The sequence below is a fragment of the Anomalospiza imberbis genome, chromosome 22, assembly GCF_031753505.1.
Source record: "Anomalospiza imberbis isolate Cuckoo-Finch-1a 21T00152 chromosome 22, ASM3175350v1, whole genome shotgun sequence".
NCBI lineage: Eukaryota > Metazoa > Chordata > Aves > Passeriformes > Viduidae > Anomalospiza > Anomalospiza imberbis.
In genome coordinates, this window is record NC_089702.1 from 470202 (window position 1) to 488921 (window position 18720).

At 46.9% G+C, this 18720-nt stretch overlaps 1 protein-coding gene across 2 annotated transcripts in view; it reads left to right on the top strand.

Moving 5' to 3' along the window:
* The window catches only part of LOC137486713 (acid-sensing ion channel 2), a 429682-nt gene that overhangs the window by 126686 nt on the left and 284276 nt on the right, over positions 1-18720 (top strand). The gene's annotated exons all lie outside the window — the stretch shown is intronic.

Below are 18720 nucleotides of genomic sequence, written 5' to 3' on the forward strand. Positions count from 1 at the left end.
TGAAGAGTATTTCAGAGGAGTTTTGCCATTCTGTTCCCCATAGACAATAACACCATGTTACTGTCAAACATGCCCTGGATCTGCTTCATTTCTTCTGAGGAGGAATTTCTTCCTGGAAAGGGGGGGGTCAGGCCTTGGCATGGCTGCCCAGGGAGAGGTGGAGTCCTCATCCCTGGAGGTGTCCAAGGAACAGCTGGACATGGCACTCAGAGCTCTGGGCTGATGACAAGGTGGGGATCAGGCACAGGGTGGGCTCAATTGCCTTGGAGGGCTTTTCCATCCTCAGTAATTCTTGGATTCTATGATTTAGTCTCCCATTCTCCATAAAGATAAAAATAATTTTTGAGGACTACAGTTGCAGCCGTTGGGCAGTGGTCTCATGGCTTCTGTGGGTGATCTGGCTCCTGGTGTCCTTTCAGGGCCTTGTCCCACCTGTCCCTGCAGCCCCTGGCCCAGGAGGAGCCATTTCAGGAGCACCTGAGCTGAGATCAGGGCTCATTCCTGTGGAATGGGATGTTCGTCCCTCCCTGGGGCCAGTTCTGGGGGTGCCCAGTAAGGGTCCCATGGGTCAGTTCAGCTGGGTCACGACTGGGGGTGACCTGGTGGAGCGGATCTGCTCAGATTTGGTGCTGGTTTCAGGCAAGGGAGGGAGGAACAGTCTGGAAGCAAGGGGAGAAAGGGAAGAAGAGGCTGCTGTTGGGAGCTGTTGGATCAGCTCATCCCATCTGCTGGAGCTGGAGCTTTCAGAGCCTTTCAGTGCTGCAGTGCTGTAATTTCCCTACTGGTCTAAGAAACTGGGCTTGTTCTGCTGCTTGTGGAGCTCTTCTCTCTGCTTTCTCCTGTGCTGCCTTCCCTGTGGAATTGTCAGCACAGCCTCACTTTTTATTTCTACCACCTCAGCCCTGACTCGGGGAATTGATGCAGGGTGTGCTAGGGAGATGTAAAATCAGCTGATGTCTCTGGGCAGGACTGAGCAACTTTACCACGAGTTAGAGAAATGGGGAAGGGGCTGGAGCCCCAGCAGTGGCTGAGGGAGCTGGAAAGGGGCTCAGCCTGGAGAAAAGGAGGCTCAGGGGGGCCCTTGTGGCTCTGCACAGCTCCTGACAGGAGGGGACAGCCGGGGAGGGGGAGGGTCGGGCTCTGCTGCCAGGGAACAGGGACAGGAGGAGAGGGAACGGCCTCAGGCTGGGCCAGGGGAGGATACTGGGAAGGGGATGGATACATGGAAGAGGTTGCAAAGCATTGGAATGCCCAGGGCTGGGGTGGAACCCCCATCCTTGGAAGTGTTCAGAAAGCCTATGGATGTGGCACCTGGGGATATGAGTCAGTGGTGATGGCTGGACTCGGTGACCTTAGAGATATTTTCCAAACTTAATGATCCCATGATTCTGTGATTCTAAGAGCCAGGACAAAGCCAGAGGAAGCAGCAGCATGAAGGACACTTGGAAATCACATATAAACCTTGCAAGAGTTTTTGTGTGGGTTCTTAACTGGCACGGATAGGGATTATGAAACTCGGTGTTATTTCCTAGGCTCAGAGCTTGGGAAGTGTCCAGGCTCTGACAGGAGCTGTATCCTTTGGTCTGTCTTCAGTTGATCACCTTTCTGCTGACCCCAAAGCCCAGGAGAAGCTCAGGTAATTATTTTCAATTGTTTTTTGGGAAGAGCTGATTGAAAGTGACTGAGGCCCTAATGAAAGCTGACCAGCTTTCCAAACTCGAAATGAAAACCCTTTGGCTTCATTCCCCTGGGCTGGAGAGGGAACGTTGGAATTAAAGGCAGAAGAAGAGAGAGGAACAATTAACAAAATTCCTCCAGAGGGGCAATTATCCAAATCAAGCAGCTTTAGAGTAGAAATTCAGTTTTGTGGAGCAGTTCCCTAAGCAGAGCATGGTGAAGTTCATTCTCTTGCACTGTAAATTAGTATCATTTTAGGATTTTGAAGAACAGATCATCTCCTTTTGCTGTTACTCTAAAAGCAGCTACTGCAGTCAAAGCACTGTTCCAAGGCTCTTCTCAGTAGATGCTGCCAATTTATCCTGGAAGAATACAAGTGACAGCTCTGCAGCTTCGTGACAAAAGTTTATTTCAGCTTTACAGAGCCCTGATTTCAATTTACACAGAGAAATCCTGCTCCAGTCACTGGGTGTTTATTATCAGGGCTGATTCCACAGTGGCTGAACGACTTGTGAAGCTCTTGCAGCTGCCTCGAGTTGTGGTTCAGGGATGAGCTGCTCCCTCCCATCAAACCACAACCAGCTTTGTGACATTTCTGAAGGCTCAGCTCGTGTGCACTTGGCTTTTTCTGCAGCGATGTGGAAGAGAAACAGCTCCAGATCCTGCATGGAAGGGGAAACAGAGAAAATAGGATGTGATCCACCTGGCTTCGAGAATTTGAGGAAAAAGAAAAGAAAAACCCTTTCGGCTTGAATGTTTAGTCTGATTTGAATCAGGGAATCGTGGGTTGGGAGGGACCCAAAACCCACCCAGTGCCACCCCTGCCATGGCAGGGACACCTCCCACTGTCCCAGGTGCTCCCAGCCCTGTCCAGCCTGGCCTTGGGCACTGCCAGGGATCCAGGGGCAGCCCCAGCTGCTCTGGGCACCTGTGGTGGTTTTGCATGAGGGGCATTTATGAAAGTGATGCAAAGCTGCCAGCCACCAAAAAGCTGCACACGCCTCAGTGAAAAACACATGGTAAAGACGAAAGAAACCCGAGAACTTCCTCTTTCTATTCTGGTAGGAAGGGGCCCGGGCCCCTTCCTGGGCACCTGCCGGGCGCCCCCATTGAATACATGGAATAAATAAATAGACCCCACAACCTGGGGTGGTTATGAAGTGGGTATGTATGTCAGTGCCCGGCACAGGTGAGATAGCTCTCTGAAAACTTGTGCCCCAAGCCTCAGTCTGACCCACACCTTTATTCCCAAAGGTGTTCCATATACAATACATAACACAACTTTTCCATGCATATTCAGCCCCTGGCCTTGCCTGTCCTCACCTCTCATGCTAAATAGGTCCACGCCCTGCTGGGCATGCGTGGTTTGTTGTGGTGGTCGCACGGGGGTCTTGGGGGTCTTCTGAGGCTGAAGATTGTGGTCTTCCTCATGACTGAACTGTTGAACTTTGCCTCTCTGCTCATGGGCTTTTGGTCCTTTTGCTTATCTGTGAACATCTGTCAGTCTTGATAGGCTTGGAGACAGTGGCTTCTTTATTTGGGTTTTTTGCATCCCTTAGTATTGTTCTTTATGCAAGAAATTTACAATTGCCTATGCCCTTTGTACCAGGCAGAGGTTTCTTAAGTAAAAGGTTAAAATTCAACACATAACTCTACAAGCTAAAATATAGATGCTTAATTTATTTTGTTAACTTAAGTGAACACCAGAAATCTCAATTTCACCATCACCTCCCGAACAGAAAGGGGGGAAGTGCCGCGGAGCCCAGGCAAGGCTGGACCGGCACAACCAAAACTCCACCACCGTTAAGAGTCACCCACAGCCAGCGGGCAGGGGGAGAGAGAAACCATCAACCCCCCCAGCCTCAACTCCCACCACAAACTACTAAGCCTGACCAGAGTCAAGTAACCATCTACAAGCATCGAACAAAATATTAACTCTTCTAGTACTACACTCCCTCAATGTGAAAAATGCATACTTTATGATTGGCTTTTCGCAAATATTACAATGAATATTATATGTGGAATGTTAGAAAGTTATGCTGTATTAATTCTCTCAAGTAGTATGTTAAATATATTTTTAGGTTACAACTTAATGTTAAAATAGAAACTCTACAATGTAGGATTTTTAACTAGCTCAAGCAAGGGGTAAGATAATCAAAACTCTTCACACAGAGATTACAGCAACATGAAACCTGAAGAGTTACAGCCTCCTTATCAGAAAAGACAAGCATCCTTCCACTTTCTCTCCGTCTTTATGGAACCACCAGGATTAAGGGGAAGAAGTTGACAAAAACCAGAAAAGTTCTTAATTTGCAAGGAATTTATGCATCATGTATGAGATATATGAATATGCAACAGGCTATTGCTTTTAAGGGTTATTCCTTTGTTCACAAGGTATGCTTGCCGTGGCTCAAGTGCCCAAGAGCATCCGGACGTCCATAATTCTTTGCTTTTTATTGTCTTGTAACTTTCCTAACTCTAAATTTTTATTACTCTAATTGTATTACTATTTTTATAACAATTTTATCATTATTAAACTTTTAAAATTTAAAAAAACAAGTGATTGGGGTTTTTCACACTCAACTCAAAAAAAAAAAAAAACAACAAAAATATAAGCAGTATAGAAGAACAACTTAAAAACTTAAAAGCACCAAAGTCAATGAAAAAGAAATCAAGTCCCAAATAAGAAGAATAAAGAGATATCTTTAATTTTAGACAAAAATCCTCTTATAAGGATATAGAAAAATACTCTTTTCCCTATAACACATAAAAATACAGGGAAATAAAAGTGTTCAGATATTTAACATCAAACAAAAAGCCTCCATACTAAAATAAGCTATAATCCTATAAGAAGTTTAAACAGAGAAAGAAAGAAAGAAAGAAAGAAAGACCCTATACTCCCCCAAAAAAGAAAAAAAACCCTGTATTTCCAAAAATAAAAATAATTTAAAAGATAAATAATAAAAACCTTTACCTTTAAACAACTAATCTTTAAAACAATACCCCATAAGTTAACGTAACCCATAAACACAACTAAAAAAAAAAAAACTTAGAGAAAATAAGAAAGATTTCACAATAAGAAATTTCCCCAAACAACTACTATTCATAAAAATTAAAAACCACACAGCCTGTGCCAGGAACTGCCCTGTGAACCCTCCCTTTGCTGCTGGTGCTGTGTTGGGCTCCTTTACCGCCTTGAAAGCAGCACTTGGATACTGGGACGTGAGGGCACAGCCGCAACTGCAGGGCAGCTGCTGCTCTCCCACTGGGAAGTGGAGCCCATTGCTGGGGAAGTTCCAGAACCATAGGTGTTTGTCCCCTTTCTTGTTCTGGTTGCTCCAGAGAATCCCTTCCCAGCTCCACAGAATCCCCCACAGAATCCCTTCCCAGCTCAGGCTGGACAAGTCTTGGGAGGGGGTGGCACTGGTTGTGCTTTGAGGTCCCTCCAAACCCAAATTGTTCCATTATTCTGTGACTCAGAATTGGGATCTCTGTGCTCCCCTGTGCCAGAATGGGACAATTGCTGGCGTGTTCAGTGCTCCAGTTCACACCAGTGCATTGGTGACCCCTGTGGGAGTTCCCTGCTGCAGCAGGAGTTGGGGATGTTTGAGACACTTTGTGCCACACGTTGATGCTCAATTTGCACTCATTGGAGTTTCAGTTATCAGTCTCCAAACCCTCTGGGCCTGAAACTGTGTTTGTGCTTGTTCCCATCCCAGCTCTTCAGAACAATTCCTGTCAGTTGTGAGAAGGAGAGCTGGTGCAAATACCTCATTAAATAGCTGGAGAGGAAAGGGCGGCCACAATGACCTCAGTGCTGGCATTTATCAACTTCCAACCTTCTCCTTTGGAATATTAATGGTTCCTTAATGTACAGTTTAGTGTGGAATTACCTCTGTACACTGAATGCTTTGCAGAATACACCATAAATATTCCATGGAACAGAATGGATTCATAGAGTGCAATATTTATTTGTGAAGGGGCAAGTCTTACCCAGGTGTCACTAAGTGGCAACAGACTCCAGGGTTTTTCACAGTCTCTTGCTCTTATCCTTTATGTGACGGTTTTATTTTGGAAGGGTATTTTGCACTTTCTGTATCCAGAACGAAAATGATGAACAGCTTGGCTCCTGTGGGACTAGAGGGAGGATGTAAGTGGTGGATTACAGGTTGTAAGGGAGCTGTGAATGACTGCAAACAGTTTTTCACTTAGCAAAGTCAGGCTCTCCTTAAAGGAAGGATAAATCTTGTTCATTGGAACAGAACATAATTGTTCCATCGAACTGGTGCTGCAGTGCTTTAAACAGCTTGGGGGGAAGGAGAAGTTTCTATCTAGCCACACATTCCCACCAGGATCTGGCAAGGGAGGGGAAAAACCAGCAGAGATGGAGATCTGTGAGGGAGGAGAGCTGCTGAGCTTCCTGCAGCTTGAGGTACAAACAAACAAAAAAAAGCTTTTAAAAGGTTTGTGGTGCTCTGTTCTGTTTTGATGACGAGCCAGGAAAAATAAGGAGAGGCTGTCCCAGCCCTTCCTAAGGAAGATGTGTTACCTGGGGAAAGCTTGGCCAGCACTGGGTGCAGTGTCTGGGTAAAAGAACGAGGCCAGAGTTCTGATGTGCAGAGACTGCAGAGGTGCTGTTTGTCACCTCGGGGGCTCTCTGGGGCAGGGATTTGCCTGTTCAGGGCTTGCTGCACTTCCCTCAGCCCCACATAAATCAGCCTCTCTCCTGTGATGATGTTACCAGAGCTCTCAACATGGATGCTAAGCACAATTAATTTGTTAAGTGCTTTGCTCTTCGGATGAAAACTGAATTTTAAGTATTGCTCTGTCAAATTCCATCTCCTCAGTCCTGCAGCTGAGGATATCTAGATGAATTTCAGGCTGATGGATTCCCAGCATGTCTCTCTGTAGTGTTCTGTGTGGATTAGTTTTACAGCCTCTTAATTCCAGCACTCCATGTGCTCCTTATGCAGAATAACTGCAAAGCTGTGCAGACTGAGAGGGGATTCCTTGGGTAAATGCTGGCCTTACTTAAAATGCCTGGGTTTCCTTTGGTTTATGCAGAAATTTGAAAGTCACAGAGGATCACAGTGGGAGGGGAAGAAAAGGGCATGTGGTGTGAGGGGCTGGGTTTAGGTCCTCCCTGTGGTGCTGTTTGGTCCCTACAAGTCACTCCATGGGCCTGAAGTGCTCCTCACACTGAGGGGAACTTGTGCTTGTTCAGGTGATGAAAAGCTTTGAATAAACACCCTGTGTTTGCTATTAACATGGAATCAGTTCTTTCTGGCATTACTTTACAAATAGGAATAATTCTGCTGGTTTTGTTGAGGACCTGGGGGCTGGGATTGCCCCGAGGCTCACAGACGGAGCTGCACATAGATCACCCATGGCCTGTGTCAGCTCCTGGTGTTTCACCTGGTTCTGGTGATCTTACTATGGGATGTCTGAGACTGATGCTCCTTCTAATGGCAATGAAGAGAAACAGAATTGTGGAATCATGGAAAGGTTGGAGTTGGGAGGGACCTTAAATCCCCTCCAGTGCCACCCCTGCCATGGCAGTGACACCTCCCACTGTCCCAGGCTGCTCCAAGCCCTGTCCAGCCTGGCCTTGGGCACTGCCAGGGATCCAGGGGCAGCCACAGCTGCTCTGGGCACCCTGTGCCAGGGCCTGCCCACCTTCCCAGCAGGAATTTCTCCCCAGTACCCATCTAATCCTGGCCTCTTGCAGCTGCAGCCATCAGGACACTGAGCATTGTCATAGTTCTCAAAAACCAAATCTATTCAGACTCTTTCTTTCTTGTGGGGACCTTCCTCCCCCACTGGCTGGAAGAAACATCCAGGAAAGTCTGCCCAGAGACTGAGCTTTTCCAAGGGAGCCCCGGTGGGGAATGCAGAACAATCCATAATCTCTAATGGGTTCTCAAAAATGGGAATGTCTTTCAGCCTGAGGTGACAGCTCCCACGCCCCCTGTCCTGTGGGTACCAGCTCTGTCCCACACACACCACACAATCCATGCACAGCTCCCACCGGGATCTGCTCACAACCATGGAAAGGAACAGGAATCACTCTGCAGCTCCCCTGAGCTGAGCTGCTCCCTGGGCAGTTTCCCTTCCCTGGCTCAGGATCTCTGTGGATGCAGAAAAACGGGATCAGCCCTGCCCTGAGGGCAGCAAGGAGCCACTTCCTGACATCTTCCATATCCTCTCCCATCCCCAGCAGCAATTTATAACCACAGCTCTAATTTGCTCACTGCTAAACGTCTGCACTGATACCAGAAACTGTGTGTGAAAAATCTCCTCCTTTGGGACTCTGCTGCTTTGAGCCTTTGAAGAGATGCAAACAATGGAAATCAGGAGTAAGAGATGGAGATATCAGAATGACAATGCAGTTATTAAACACCTGAATCCTGCCAGGGGTCTGTTCTCTGGATAGAAATTAAGATGATCACAGGAATGCTGAATTAAATAGAACAGTCATGAATGAAACCTCACAAAAGGCAGACATTGATTCCTGCACCTCCACAGAGAAAGGAAGGATTTTGAGAGTGAATAATCAGCCATCCTTATTTCTGTATTGTTTCCTCCACACCGTTCCCCTGATCCACCTTCACCATTCTTCATCTGAGTCTGCCCAGGGAAAACAGGGTAAATACTGTCTTTGGGACAGCAAATGCTGCCAGAGCAGTGCTGAGGTCTGGAACTGATCCCCATGGTGACCCAGGGACACGAGGTGTGAAGGGTGTAAAGGGAGGCAGCATTTCTGGGCACAGCGAGCCTGCTCAGACACGGGCTCAGGTGTCTGCAGCAGTGAGAAAACCATCTGGAAACCTCTCCCAGCAAAGCATCTTTCCCATTCCCACTGGAAAGAGGTGTGACAGCTCCAGCAGCTCAGGATCCATGCTCTGTGTCATTCATTTGACACCTCCTTTTGCCTGACAAGCTGTACATGTAGGGCTTTGTGGTTCCCTGTATCCATAGGGCTGGATCAGCAGCTTCCTCCTGGATGGACAGCCTTGTACTGGATTTACTGATTTGTGTTGTGAAAATGTCAAAATGAGCAGAAAATATTTATTATTAAGTGCCAAATAAATTTACTTGGCTTTAGGAGAAATGAAGGCAGTGTCTGAGCAAAACAGGTCAGTAGGTGATGATGGAAGAGGAGAGAGCAGATCCTAGGAATTCAAACGAGGACCCAGGGAACAGCTGGAGCTGTGCCAGGGAGGGTTTGGTTGGAGATCAGGGAAAGGTTCTTCCCCCAGAGGTGCTGGCACTGCCCAGGCTCCCCAGGGAATGGTCCCAGCCCCGAGGCTGCCAGAGCTCCAGGAGGGTTTGGACAGCGCTGCCAGGGGTGCCCAGGGTGGGATGTTGGGGGGTCTGGGCAGGGCCAGGGGTGGGACTGGGTGATCCTGGGGGTCCTTCTCAGTCAGGATATTCTGTGATTCCATGAGTGGAGGAGATATAACAATTCGTGGAAATTGTTTAGGTTCATAATTACACCACAAAGGAAAAAGATCTCTATTTTTCATGTCTCTGTGTTCAAGAGGAGAACATGAGTAGGAAATGAACTTCTTTGGTAATTCTGCTTTCCAGGGGCCCATTAGAGACACAGTCAGATGCTCTTCTGCACTCACTTCAATGGATCACAAATCCGGGGAATTCCTTTCCCATCCTCTGCGCAGGAAGACAGATTTAAGGAGCAGGTCAATAGGAGCAGGTGGGAATGGGACACAAAGTTACAAATTGTGTGTAACTGGGATAAAACAGCTCTGGGAACTGCTCAGGCACTGATCCCACTGCAAGCGAGTCTGTTCAAAGGAGTGGAACAGTGGCTGGATCTTCCCTGGAATTGATGCCTCTCTCCAGTAGGGCCATTTGCTGCCTTTGAAAGGAAGGGCTGGGATGCTGCTCTGCATGTTGGGGCCTGCAGTGTTCCCAGCAAACGAGGGAACAAACTGGGAACAGGCCAGGAGCGGCTGCTCCCCACGAGGGGAGCCTGCCTGGGGCAGAGAGTGTGGGCAGGGCAGGGTGGGGAGGCAGCTCAGCGGCTCCTGAGCAGCTTCAGCAGCACCTGGGGCCTGGCAGAGCCTCCTGTGATGAGGATGAGTTTCAGAAGCACAAGAAAGGGGGGAAATGTTCAGGGAAGCTTTTGAAATGTCAGATACTGTGAGGCTGATTTCTAAATAAAATCACAACCAGCTCTGATCTTTAAACTTTGTAACTGTGGCCTTGTTTCTTCCTTTTTACCTTTGTCGTGTCAAGCAGTTCTTTTGACAGCATCATCTCCACATTAACTTTGTTACCTGGTGTTTGCCTTTTTATCTGATATTTGAAGTGAATATCCCATTATATTATTTGGGAATAGTTCTCAGGAGTTCAGACTATTTAAAGCTACAATGCTTCCATGAGAACTGAATTTTTCAGCTCAAGTCTAAGTCAGTCACTGAGTTCTTATTGCAAATATCCTCTCCTGCAATGTTGTATGGAGTGAGAAATTAAATCACTTAAATTCATGGCACTGAGAGTTTATTCCTCATCCTAAATTGGCCTTGGCATATTGGGGGGATGAGGGATGTGCAGTTCTGAACATGAGATTGTCATCTTAATTATTGTTTTCAAGTACAAAAAAAAAAAAAAAAAAAAAAAAAAAGCAGAGATGGCAGTTGTTTTCTTTGGTTCAATGGAGCAAAAGCAACAAATGCTTGATTCTGATTTACGTTGCTGGAAATTAATTCTGAAGGTCAGAAGATGAGTAAATAGTGGAGCTGAAAAGATTCTTTTCTAGTTAAAAATCTTTGAATTATAAATAGTAATTCACTGGCAAGAAAACCACAGAGGAGGAGGTTAAAGGATAAGGGGAAAAAACGCATCCTGAAAACTTCTTCACTGATAAGTTCACTGATAAGCTCATGAACATTTGCCATGTTTTAATCCCAGTGTTTTACTTCCTACTCTTTCTTTTAGATGCTTCCTTTTGCTTCCTACTCTTTTTTTAAGATTCTGCCTTTAGCTAGAGGAAATGAAAAATGGGCAGAAAATAAAGTGTAAAAATGTACAAAATGTAAATTCCGTATTTTTTGGAAATGGTAGGAGGAGAAAAAAGCTATCCAAGCTTTCTATTTATAAAGCAGAGCTGCTTGTCAAGGACCCTTCAAGCTGCTTCCTGGCAGCCAGAATTCCCCCACAAATCCCCACAAGGGGAGGACAGGAGGAGCTGTGAGAGCTCCAGGGTGGTTCAGCCCTTCAGTGCCCCATGATTTGGTGCCCGGGCTGGGCATCCACCTAGGACGCCCCCTGGGATGGGCACAGCCAGTCCCGCGGGGTCCCGGGGGCTACCCGGGGCTCCAGGGCACATCCTGGCTCCAGCCCAGCCCTGCTTCATTGCAGAATTAGCAGGAACTGCCGGGGAAAACGTCCCAGCTTGGCCTTCCCCCTCTGCAGTGCTGGCAGTCCCGAGCAGAGCACCGGACTCTGCCGGATCGGGCCGTGTCTCACAAACGGGATGGACCCTGACTGCCTGCAGACTTAGGGTTTATTATCTGTCTGTATCATATGAGCAAAAAGCAAGAGGCACAGGAAAATAACAACATCCATGCAAACACAGAGCAGAGACAAGATGGCAGCCCATGCAAAGCCTTTTTCTACATATTCTTTGAACCAATAGCATAAAAGAAAAGGTGTAAAGTCATTATACTCTCACCAATTAGAAAAGGACCCACGTGGGTTAAACACTGTGAAAAACGCCAATCACTTGGTTTTTAAAATTTTAAAAGTTTATTAATAATAAAATAGTTATAAAAATAGTAATACAATTAGGGTAATAAAAATATAGAGTTAGGACAATTACAAGACAATAAAAAGCAAAGAATTACAGACGTCCAGATGCTCTCAGGTACTTAAGCCATGACAAGCATGTTTTGTGAACAAATGACTAACTCTTAAACTATACACTGTTGCACATTCATACATACTTCATGGTTATGCATATAGCCTATTTAAAATTAGAAATTCTGTCTGGAATATGTAAACTCCTTCTTCTAATCCCCACGGCATCTTCGAGCCTGAGCAAGGCCTGAAGAAATTAGCCTCTTCTGACAAGAGAACCATAAATTCCTCTTCTCTGGAAGATTTTAGGTGTTTTGGGATTGTTCTCTCAAAGCGAGTATCTCATTCTTTAAAAAAACCCACATACATAGCTTCTATTTTAACTACAAAACTACATTTGCCATACCATTAAAGTGTTAGTACAGCCCTTCTAATCAATATAACATAATACATAAAGTGTTCAATTTAATATTTGCGAAAAGCCAATCATAAAATATACATTTTTCACAACATTAACAAAAGGACTTCTGTGAACCTCAAATAATACACAGTAATTCATTATTTAAGATGGAAACTTTTTCTATCTTTGCAAAGCATATATCTAGGACTTTTCACATCTTGAGCTATCAATAAGTTCTTGTTCCTTCTTGTTCTTTATGATAAATATCAATGTATTCACTTGGTTCTTAACTTCCTAGCTTTCTCATGAGAAAGTTTAGAAATTTCCCGACCTTTCTCAGCTTTAGAAAGTGTCTTTTACCTTTTTATATTCCTACAATTCCCCCTCTCTTTTTTCTACAATGGACCTGCCTCTGGTGCCAGGAATTTCTGCTGGAATTCTGCTCCCCTTTCCTGGCTCCTGGACTCAGCTTTGCCAAGAGGCACAACTCGGAATAAACAAGGGACAGGGATTGTCCAGACAGGGCGTGGAGTCTCCTTCCCTGGGGACATTCCAGGAGCATCCGGACACAGTCCTGGGCCATGGGCTCTGGGATGGCCCTGCTGGAGCAGCAGCTGTGGAGTCACTGTGCTCCCTTCCAGCCTGACCCATCCTGGGATTAAGTGACACCCCACAATAAAATTCCCCCGTTGTTTAAAGGGCAAATGCTCCCTCTGCTCTCCTAGGGAAGGATGTTCACAGGAGTTTTGGTGGTAGGAACCTCCCTCTTGGCACAGGAACTCAGGCCTGACTTTCCTTCCTAGTAGGTGTTGGATATTGGGAATTGGGAATTGTTCCCTGGGAGGGTGGGCAGGCCCTGGCACAGGGTGCCCAGAGCAGCTGTGGTGCCCCTGGATCCCTGGCAGTGCCCAAGGCCAGGCTGGACAGGGCTTGGAGCAGCCTGGGACAGTGGGAGGTGTCCCTGCCATGGCAGGGGTGGCACTGGGTGGGGTTTAAGTGCCCCCTACCCCCCACGTCTGTGTTCCTGTGATTTTTGATTGATTTTCACCAGCAATTTACTCCTCCTTACTTTGCTAGTCTTACTTTATTTCTTCTAGGATGGATGATTCCCTACCCATTCTCCTGGCACCAGGGGAACAAACCCATCTTAATTATTGTGCTCCACCAGCTGATGAGGGCACAGAGAATCATGAACTCTTTGAGGCTGGAAAAGACCTTTAAGGTCATCAAGTCCAACCATGAACCAGCAGCACCACCATGGTCACCACTGACCCCTGTCCCCAGGTGCCACATCCACGTGGTTTTGCCACACCCACTGCCCTGGACAGCCTCTTCCAGGGGCTTTGCAGCCCTTCCCATGAAAAATTTCCCCTGTTATCTAAACTAGGCCTCTGCTGGTGCAACTTGAGGCCATTAAATATAAAAGGCCATATAATAAAATGAATACAGCAGAACCGTAAGGCAGGGAAATCTTCCTGTGCCTCAGGGCCCTGGGAATGCTCTTCCACCCATGTGCAGATGTATTTTGTGCTGGAACCTGGCTAGGATCCAGGGATAGCAGCAAGGTTATCCCTTGTGGCATGGACAGGAGTTCCATGGCTCGGTGCCACCCCCTGAACAGGTCACCGCCTTGCCCGCCACAGCAGCAGGAGCCAGGGGCACCCTCCCAGTGTCACATGCAGAGGGAAGAAGGGATAATTTCCAGTCACATCCCTCCTTTCCCTCTGTTCCCTGAGTTCTGGCCTGGTGCTGCTCCACTCCCAGCTCTTCATCAGGAAATTTAGCAGAACATGTAATGGTGTAACAAATGGAATGTTTACATGGTTAATTGAAAGCACTTTTCCCTGGAGGCTAATTACGGTGTGAGCCATTAAATCACAATTAAGATTTGTTTGAATATCCAAATGATTATGAATCTCCTTCCTGGAAAAAGGAGAAGTGCAGCACTCCTGGCTGGGCCAGACAGGTACCTGGATTTCAGTTTTTGCAGGAGTGCTGAGCCCTTTTCCCACTGGTGACCTGTCCCCAGCCTGGCTGACCCCTGAAACCTCTGAGGAACTCGATTTACTGCCTGGTAGATCTCACACCTTCCTAAATCCCAGGCTAAGGGCACCAGTAGGAACTACAGATTCTTGTTGTTTGCTGGAACCAGCTGATGCTTCCAAGTCTCAACCTTTAAGGAAACCATTTCCAACACTCCAGAGGATTTTGATGCTCTCAGGGCTCACGACCTTGTGTCACTCTTTGTAGAGCTGGGCAATGGAGAGGAAATTCTGTCCCTGAGCCCGTGGCACTGCAGCTTGGGTGTGTTTCATTTGTGGTATTAAACAGTGGCCTGACAGAAAAGTGCACTGAAAAAGAGGAGTTGGGCTTTAAGGTCCCTTCCAACCCAAACCATTCTGTGCCCAAATGCCAGTTCCCTTCCCATGTGTGGAGGATGTGCTCTAAGGAAAAGGCAGGGGGGCAGATTGCCCACGTTGAGCTGGGAATGAGTCCCTGGAGTTTCTGAGGGAATCCCTGAGAGCATTCACCCATCAGACAATTCCCAGGGATCCAGGAGCCAGGCCAAGGTGAGACACACCAAACACCCTGCTGGCCTGGCTGTCACCCTCACAGGAGGGGGGAACTTCTCCTGGAGCTTTCTAGAAAGGATAGCTAAAGACTAGCAAGTTTGGGAAGCTTTATTTCAACTGCAACCTTCCCTTCTATTTGTGCTTGGTGCTGACAACTGTAATTCTCCTTTCTTTTCCTTCTGTGAAGGGATAATTTGATGGTTGGGTAGAGGAGGCTACAAGTGACATGTGAGAAATTAAAGAGCCGAGGTGAGGCTGTTGTAAGGAATTCTGCAGCAGCAGAGGGTGCTGGGCTTCAGTGCAGGGAAATGCTGTGGGGATGTGCTGTACATGTAGATATTGATATTATTTTTCTAAAGAAAAGCTCTAAGTCTAAGGAGGAGCAGCTGAGGGAGCTGGGAAGGGGCTCAGCCTGGAGAAAAAAGGGCTCAGAGCCCTTGTGGCTCTGCACAGCTCCTGACAGGAGGGGACAGCAGTGGGGGGTCGGGCTCTGCTGCCAGGGAACAGGGACAGGAGGAGAGGGAACGGCCTCAGGCTGGGCCAGGGCAGGCTCAGGGTGGATGTTGGGGGAAATTCCTTCATCCTCATTCCTGCTGTGGAGGCTGGTCCATGGTGGGGTCAGCAGGAGCTGCTCTGTAGCACTGGAAGGTTCTGGAGAGGTTCCTCAGACCCTTCTCCCTGGTGCTGCCGGTTGGCAGCTCAGGGCAAAAACCATTTGTGCTTTTGGGGGACACAGAAAGCAAATCCTGTGTGTGAACTCAGCCAAATTTCCTGAATGTGTTTTCAGTGAGTGTGGAATTGGGTTTTAATTTTAATTTTCCCGGAGTAGCTCACAACTCTGCTCTAGCACTGTCATTGCTATCATCCAGGTAATTACAGACCTGTCATGGAAAAACAGCATCCCAAATCCAGTTTAATATTAATCTGTGTCAGATTTCCAGTGACAGCAGGGAATATTGATGTCATTATCCCCTAGCAGCAATACAGAGCTGGAAAGCAACAGGCAGACATTGTCTTTAGAGGGAAAAAATGTAACCAGCCCTATAAAATGTCCAATCTTGTACATCAGGAGGAATTTTTTCCTGGAAAGGGTGGTCAGGTCTTGGAAGGGGCTGCCCAGGGAGGTATGGAATTCTAGTCCCTGAGTGTGTTTAAGGAAGGACTGGATGTGGCACTCAGTGGTCTGGGATGGGGACAAGGTGGGGATGGGGCACAGCTTGGACTCAATGGTCTGGGAGGGCTTTTCCAACCTTTAAGATTGTGGGATTCTGGGATTCTGTTGCCACTGCAATTTTTTAGGATTTTCTCTGACCCTGCTGCCTGCTGGCTGTCACATTCCTTTTGTCACATTTTCCTTTCACTGACAGAGGTTCAGATTGAAGAATGAAATTTAGACAAATGAACCAAACTTTGAGGGAGGTACATTAAATGCTGGGATTTGAAGGAAATAATTTCTAGTTAATCTCTGAGCAAAAGGAAGGAGCTGGAGTGGAAATTGCTGGAACTGCCCTGTTTCCCTCTCCCAAAGTCTTCTGTCTTAGCTGAGCCATCCATCCATCCATCCATCCATCCATCCATCCATCCATCCACCCATCCATCCATCCATCCATCCAAGCTGATTCCTATAAAATGAGACTTTGATGTGGGGCAACCCTGATCCAGCCCAGACTGACAAAGTAGTTGAAAATTAAAAGAAAATTAAAGCAGCTTTATTTTTCCTGCCAGGGAAAAATCCAGGAAATTGCTGTGTGTGGATTGAGCATCAATCTGGACCCAAATGGTCTCATACTACAGGGGATTGCTGGGGTTGGATTTTGTGCCTCCTGACTTTTTTTTTTTTTTAAAGAAACCCATATTTTGGACAAAATTTTTCTGCCAAAAGCAATTTCCCACCCTACCCTGTGGCCATGAGGGTCCATGCTGCATTTTGGGCACCAGAAAACCTCCTGATGAATTAAACAACTCTGAGCGCTTCAGCTGCTGGGTTTGGCAAGGGAAGAGCAGAAGCCACCAGAGCCAACAGGCACAGCACAATCAGAGATTCTCATTCTAAGCTTTCAGGACTTTTTGCATTTTAAAGCATTAAAATACCACTGTTCTTCCCACAGGAGGGGGATTTTGCTTGCCAGTTCACAGCTGCTGCTGTGTCTGTTTGCTCAGACTCTCCTGGCTCCTGGTGGAATGAACACAGCAATGCAGTCATGGAAAATTGGGATTGCACTGAGATTTGGGTAGAAGGGAGTGAGACAAGGACAGTTGTCACTGCCCAGCACAAGTTGTGACTGCACCAGGAGAAGAATTAAAGAATCCTGAAAATCCAGAATAGTTTTTGTTGGAAGGGACATTAAAACCCACTCATTTCCACCCCTGCCATGGCCGGGGCACCTTCCACCATCCCAGATTGCTCCAGACCCCAACCCAGATTGCTCCAGGCCCCATCCAGCCTGGCCTTGGGCACTTCCAAGGATCCAGGGGCAGCTACAGCTGCTCTGCACAACCTAATCTTCCACCTTACCTCCCCTTAGCAGGTTTTATCACTGATGTTCATCTTCCTAGAGCCTCTTTACTGACAAAATCCTTTATAAATGTGGGAAGAAGTAGGAGAAGGCAAAGGGAAAGCTCTTCACTGAGCACTTATTGTATAGAAAATGTCCAAAAATGTTCACAGAAACAAAAGTGTTCATTTTTCTCCATTTGCACTGGGAAGTCTGAATGTCAAATTCTCCTCTGGCATAATGGGATAATGCAGCCCCAAGCAAAGAACAGTGGGAATTACTGCCTGTGCCACTGTCCAGGATGATCTCTAGGATTTGCCCAGAGGACCAAAGCTCGGGTGCTTTGGGACTCTGATTGCCTTTGCCTGGATTGAGAATTCTGCCTCAGTTTGTAAAATCCAACTCAACAACAGCAGTCTGATCACCTCAACAATACTGGGAGCATTTTTTCTGCCTTTATTTGTTCATAGAGGACCTTTCTGTGTTCTTCAAAATTATTAAAGTTCAATTATTATGCAGTCACAATGTGTTCAGTGTTGCTCTTGTATTGGAACCTCAACTTCATCAATATTCACCACTTCCCAGACTGCTGCATTTGTTGATTAAATAGCAATTTGGAGATTTGGAGATGTCTGATGAGAGAATATTTATTATCATCACAGAATCCCAGAATGGTTTGGTTTGGAAGTGACCTTAAGGACCAGATCTCTGGGCAGAGTCACCTTCCCCTGGAGTGGAGGGGCAGAACCACCTCCATAAGGACTTAAAGGATAATAAAAATAAGTTAAAGTAGGTTCCCACTGTATTGTACCGCTTTGATTTGGAAGGACCCTTCCCACTCTGGCTTTTGAAAATGAGCTGATGTGCCCAGGATGCCAATGGGAACTGGAGCTTCTGACCCTTCCCTACCATGAAATGATTTTGCAATAAGCAAATAACTTTATTCCCCTCTCCATGGGCCTGCTTTAGGCCTTGCTAAAGCAGGATCCTTAGGGAGCCCATAAACATTTCTGGTTTCAGGTTCCAAGGTCCCAGGTCAGTTCCTGCACTGCAATCTGGTCACAGGCTGAATTTCTGCCATTCCCTGCCAGGAAAAGCTCAGCAATCCACCAGAAATCTCCAGTGGTCTCAGTTATTGCACCCAGTCAGGTCTGGGGGTTTCCTCCCCTCCCCAGCCCCACACCTGGGTGTGCTCAGCCCCCACTGGGATCCCTGCCTGGTTCTGGGATTTACCTTTCTGTACTAAACCCTTCAAGGTAAAGGACCCGTGGAATGGGAAAATGACCTCAAAAATCAGGTTACTTCCTCCAGAAGGACACAACTCCTCCACGCCCTGACCCCTATGCTGCCTTGGAACCGGCATTCCTTGGAACCAGCATTCCTGCTTCGTGTTCCTATTGATCCCATGAATAAATGATTGGCTCCTCGTGATGGGGAAGTGGTAACTGGAGTTTCCTTAAGGGCACAAGTGGCAAGCTAAATATTTCAAGCCTCCATAAATAATTGAAGCTTCTCTTCAACAGAAGGAGGTTTGGGCTGTAATTCCCTTTCTCAGTGAATGATCTCTGGCCTTCTCGGTGGAGGGAACTCACCTGGGAACCACAAATAACTCAGCAGTTGTGCTGCTGGGTTTATTTCTGCACCCAAGGCAGGTTGTGTTACTTGTGCAGGTGCAGACGCAGAGCAGTCTCACATTTCCCTGACGCAGGGCTGGGCTCCTAGCAGGGAGCTCCCTGCTGAGGTTCAGGCAAAT